Genomic DNA, 6,000 nt, shown 5'->3' on the forward strand with positions numbered 1-6,000 from the left:
GAAAATGTCTGGCTGTGGCATAAACAATCATCCTTGGCCTTCTAGTGGGTCGTTCCTGTCTAGTTTCGGGTCAGAGGCGATGGCGATTTGGAGCGGTAGTGGATTGACGGTGTTGACATTAGGGTGGTGACGGTGTTGGGTTTACTTTAGTCCCAGGTCTGACGGTCCAGCTATTCAATTTGGTCGGGTTCGAAGTCACAACGAGTGTAGGCTTGGTCGATCGAAGGCAGGCCGGGTGGACTCTGGCTGGCCAGTTAGTGTTGACAAAGTTGAGTGTTAAAGATTCACTGCTTCTGCGCTTGTTGTCCTTGTCATTTAGTTGTTGTGCAAGTTTTCTTTTAGTCGGAGCCTCTTTGGCTCATTCAATCAGTCTATAGAGTTCCTGTGTGAAGTCTAGTGGCCATTTCTGTGTAACAGATGTTGCCCAAAATCATTGTAATCAGTTCATTATTATTGAAGTTTCTTCTTGATAAAAAAAAAAAAACATCAACCTTTTTGCTCATTGATGACGTTGCTTTTTCTGCTGATATACTTAAGAGCATTTTTAGCAATTTTAGTCTAATTTTAGCTAAAATAGCTAAAAAGTCATTTTAACTAGTCAATTTAAAAATACTTCTGCATCAGTTCTCCCTATTTTAACTAGTTCTGGTCGGTGAGTGGTGGCCTGTTGGTTAGCTAGTCTAACTAACATCGTGGAGGTCACAGTTTCAAATTTCACTGACATCAGGGGTGCATATGGGGTGGGGAGTTACATTGTCGTCCAGAATAAAAAATAAAAAAATAAAAAAAAAGTTCTTGTTGTAGAGAAACTGAAATTGAGAGGAATTTGTTGTGTATTCTCATTGATAATAGGGGCCTCTTTATATAGAGGATTACAATGCATAGAATCTCAATCATACAAGGAAAGTAATCGTACATTGAATAGGAATCTAGATCCTTCTAATTTAACCCTATTACCACTAGGTCAAGTAACCTAGAGTTTGGGCCAAACACAGAAAAGAGATTTCCTTAAACAAAAACTGGTGTTGTTGCTAGGAATCTAGATCCTTCTAATTTAACCCTATCCCCCTTGTGTTGCCCAAACGCGGTGCTTCTCTCGTTGCCTCGTTAAAAACATTGCCAAGTAACAAAAACTCAGTGGGACAAAAATAACCTCGGTCGAAGGGGAAAAAGAGCACAACACACCATTCACGTTTCGAGATGAACATGTAGACATCTCTCCCTGATGTCTGCGTCTCCCCCTGATGACTGCGATCATAGGAGTTCAGATAATTTCCGCAAACGATGCATGTTTCTCGAAAGTGGAATTTAGGCAATGACTTAGTGAGCAAGCCTGCCACACTGTCCTCAGATTGAACCTAGTTCACTTTGATCTTGAGGAGAGTCTGTTGTTGCTGATTATCCTTGGTGTTGTCGCTTTTGATGTAGCCTTGCTTCATTTGTGTAGGCTCATTTGTGGTAGACTTCAAACCACAACTTTTCGAACATGCGTAATTATGGATCTAATCCATATAGATTCACAAACCACTTCGTGAAGAACAATGATCTCTGCATTGTTCGAAGATATAGCGACTACGGTCTGTTCTGTAGACCTCCAAGATATCATAGTCTTTACCCATGGTGAATACTTAACCAGTTTGGGAATGACCTTTGTATGGGTCAGAGAGATACCTGATTACACGTATTTTTATGCGAGTAATTACGTTCTAAACACTAGAATTAAGCTAATCTCTAAAGTAATTATTATCTAATTAATCTATTTTTATTTTTATTGTAGAAAATAAACGAAGTTGCGGAAACGAGATAGAATGAGGCGAATATGGTGAAGATTGGAATGTTCGACAAAAAGACGATGAGGTCAATACCGGTCAACCGTAGTCAATGCCAATGAAAAAGTGATCTCATTGCCTCCAAAAATATGTGTCGAAGTACATTGAGAAGAGGAGAAGAAAAAATAGAAAGAAATGAAGTTTGATTAATTAAGATAATTAATCAAGTGGTTAATTACTTAATTGATCAAGGGTAGTAGCACAATGTTAATTAAGCATGATTATTGGCAAGCACGTGCAGCCCCTACCTTCAGATTCTTTTTTTCTTTCTGGTTGCACATGATCAATCATCCACCATCCATCATGTGACACGTGGCAGCTGATTCTTCTTTCTTCAGAGACAACACCGAGACCACACCACACATTGCCTTATCCATCTCTTCCTCTCTTGGCAATGAGAATAGCCACCCAGCACCTAATATACACACACAGTACCACACAGAGAAGAGAGAACACAATTCCGCCGCACACCAAAATCCCATCAGATTCTCTCTCACCTCCAACCCAATTCATCCGCACTCCCCACTCATTCCTTTACCCTTCCTCTAACACCGAAACCACCCACCTCCAATTCTTCTCATCTTTTTCTTCCCTCACCAATTTCCTCACCTCACCAAGATTAACACCTCCTCACCAAAATTCACCTCACCAAGATCTACCTCACTAAGATTCTATCTTCTCATCAATTCCACAAATTTCAAAGGGGGAGCCCAAGCATCAAGAAATTCATCACCATTAAATTTGGGTAAAAGTGGGGAGCCATAAATCAAGGCTAGCCATAATTGCTTTATAGCAATTTGTGACTTGTTCTTGTTACTCCTACTTCTCTTCACTTTGTTCCTCTTTAAATTATGTATATTGATGTTTGTTTAATGATGGGTAGTGAGTAGTTTTGTTGTTGGGGGCTAGGGTTGTGTGCCCTAGTCCAAATCTTGTGTAAAAGATGCTTATTTTAATGTAATGATGCAATTTTTATATGATGGATGCTTATATCTATTTTTGTTGGGTTAAAATGCATGTCTAGGAGCCTAGTCAACTCTAGGGTGTGTATTTTGAGCATGTCTAGGATGAAGTTAGAGGCTTGACCCCCTCTAATTCCTAAGCTAGAAACCTTCAATTTCGTATTCGAGGGGTTATAAGCAAGGTGATTTACACCCGTTGCGTGAATGCGCGGGCGGGTCGCTTAGTAGTCTAATTCCTCGATCTTTAGGCCTCTTGATGTGAATTAGAGACCCTTGAACCGGCTCTAATTCATGTCAAGTGAGTTCCTACGACCCTTGAACCGGAGTAGGAATACTATGAAAGGGAATTTCGGTCCTTGAGCCTTGAACCGCCTTGGATACGACTACCGCCAAAATAGGAAATTTGCATCTACATTAGATTAGCTTCCGACACATGAGATTTGGGTGAAGGAACCTCCCTAGCACCCGACATTCTCATTATATTGTTCACACTTTTCTAGTTTAATTTCCTTGCATTTTTATTAATCGCTTTGCATTTTATTACTTTTTGTTTAGTTCAAATCAACTCTCAAATATTAAATTCATCGACTCATTTGTGTATACCCATCTTGAGGCTACAAGTTAGTGGCTTTGAATAGGCTTGGTGTGAGCTAAGCCGAGCATTGCCAAGGCTTGGTGTCTTGATTGTTTATAATTTTTGTTTTACTTTTTATTTTTCGTGTGTGCTTTTAGTATCCTACCGCCAATTATCTTGGTTAGGTCCAACACCTAATCCCTGAGGTACGATAAACTAAGGTCCAAATATTTCCCTTACTTGACAACGATTCGTACGCTTGCGAGAGTTTATGAAACAAGTCAATACCCAATATCAGCAAAACCTTCCAAAACACATGTCGTTTTGGGATGGGGATAATGGACGCAGGCCAGTGTTGGCGGTATTCCTGGTGTGTGATGGGTCCGAACCCATCATCTCTCTGTAGGGATAGAACAAGCCCATATCAATCATACATCTCAAGTACTGAAGGATATCTTTTACACCAATCTAATGGCGTCGCGTTGGCGCGGAGCTATATCTTAGCTAACAAGTTCATGGTAAATGAGATGTCTGGTCTTGTGCATTGAGCTAGGTACAATAATGCGCCTGTTGTACTTAACTAGGGCATTTCTGCCCCTAGCGCATCTTCGTCATCATCATTCGAACGAAGAGGATCCTTTTAAGGATCAAGACTACGGACGATCATGGGGGTGCTTGAAGGTTTGACCTTGTCAAAATGCCTAAGCATCTATCAACGCGATGCTCAAGTTCCAAACCGAGACATAATCATGTTCTCCCATAATCATTCATCTCAAAATCGGATTTTAAGTGTTCAGCGGTTTCCCTTAACTCTTTAAGGGCTTCAAATGAAGATCATGTCCAACATGAACCGCGATAGAATCCGAAACTTGTTATGGAAACGCGTGGGCATATCCCTTTCCAATCAAGTAGTCACTTTAGTGAGCGTTTCAACCTCTTTGTAAACGCGCTCCGTGGTCTAGAGCTACTTGACTTGGGTAAATGAAGTTCACCATGAACTTTCATGTATATTCCGTTGTAAGCTGCATGTTCAGTTATTTGGAAACTACCAAACTGACAAGGTAGTGGAGTGCAATGACATCCATTACGAGAGAATATGTCTCATCGTTGTCGATTCCAGGGCGTTTTGTGAGAAGCCTTGCGCCATAAGGCGAGATTGCCATCTCTTTTTCTCACCACGCTTTCTAACGAAGACCCATAGGAGGTGTTGGCATCATTGGCTCAAAAACCTTCCTCTTCGTTAGAGAATCCATATTAACCTGGATCACATCTTTCCATTTAGGCCAAATTTCTCTACGTTGGCATTCATTCATCAACGGAGCGTGGTTCGATATCATCTGACTCAACAAACTCATGCGTATGCAGAACTACATCATCATTATGATGGAGTTTCTATCCCACGTCTCATGTACGCTAGTGTAAGTTTCATAGAGCTCTATATTCTCAGGAATAGGTTCTGACGTTGAGGCGTCCCCCAACTATAACCATAACCCAGAAGATACTCATGAGACGGATTTTGAGTGTCAATGATCAAAGGCTTGCTATCTGCCAAAATATCATTCGAAACCCACGGGCCTCCCATGCATCCTAGCTGGGGCCATGGCCTGTAACGCCAGAGTGCCACTCTCTTTGGCGTTGGCGCCATGCCTACCTCCGTGTAGGGTGGCGCTACGTCCTCTCGTAGGGACGTCCATCCTTGCAGGCATGTTTGCAGCATATTTGTGTGATCTCGTCACTTTAGTAGGGATTGAGATGAGACATAGTGGGGACAGGCCACGACAATTCCTGTCGTTCCTGCTGAACATCTGTGTTCTTATCTCCCCCTAACGACGAGAAGACTGTCTCATCAAAGTGACATTCGCAAATCTAGCGGTAAGGAGATCGCCATGCAAGGGCATTAAGTGGTGGACTATTGTTGGAGTCTCAAATCCAACTGAGTTGCTCATTCGTCTGTAAGGACCCATTATAGAGTGCTGTGGTGGCGCAATTGGCACATAAATGGCACACTCAAATATGCGTAAGTATGATATTTGTACCCAGTCACTAGCTGTAACGCATAGGTAGATTGAGTGGCAGTGGGTCGTAGACGAATTAGCATAGCTGCATGCGATATTGCATCACCCCAAGCGGATATAAGGAGGTTGGTGCGCATTACCAATGTCCGGACTACCATCGTAGTCGTTTCCGGGAGACCATTTGGGTGTGCTCATGGGAATATGATGTCCAACATCAGTCCCAAATGCAATAACCACTGAAAGTCTTCGATGTAAACTCTCTAGCATCGTCAAGTCCAATTGACGGAATATGATGATCCGGGGAGTGAGCCCGTTGTCATATGATGTGTGCTAGGAGTGTTTCATAAGCAGCATTACAAGTGAACAATGGCACAACACGTGACCAGCGTGTTTGGGTGTCAACCAACATCATGAGATATTTTAAACGTCCGCAAGTTGGTTGAATCAGTCCAGAGAATCCCTACGGATTCTATGTAAGAACATAATGAGTATTTTCATATCCTTTGCATAGGACGGTCTCAGTCCTAGTTTCCCTAAGGAACGGGCTTTGTAAAACGAGCGAGAGGCTTTAGAAGTAACCAATGAAGATTTTGGTTGGGCCTGAGCGTTTGAAACGCTAT

This window comes from Rosa rugosa, chromosome 6 (assembly GCF_958449725.1).
Source record: "Rosa rugosa chromosome 6, drRosRugo1.1, whole genome shotgun sequence".
Lineage (NCBI taxonomy): Eukaryota > Viridiplantae > Streptophyta > Magnoliopsida > Rosales > Rosaceae > Rosa > Rosa rugosa.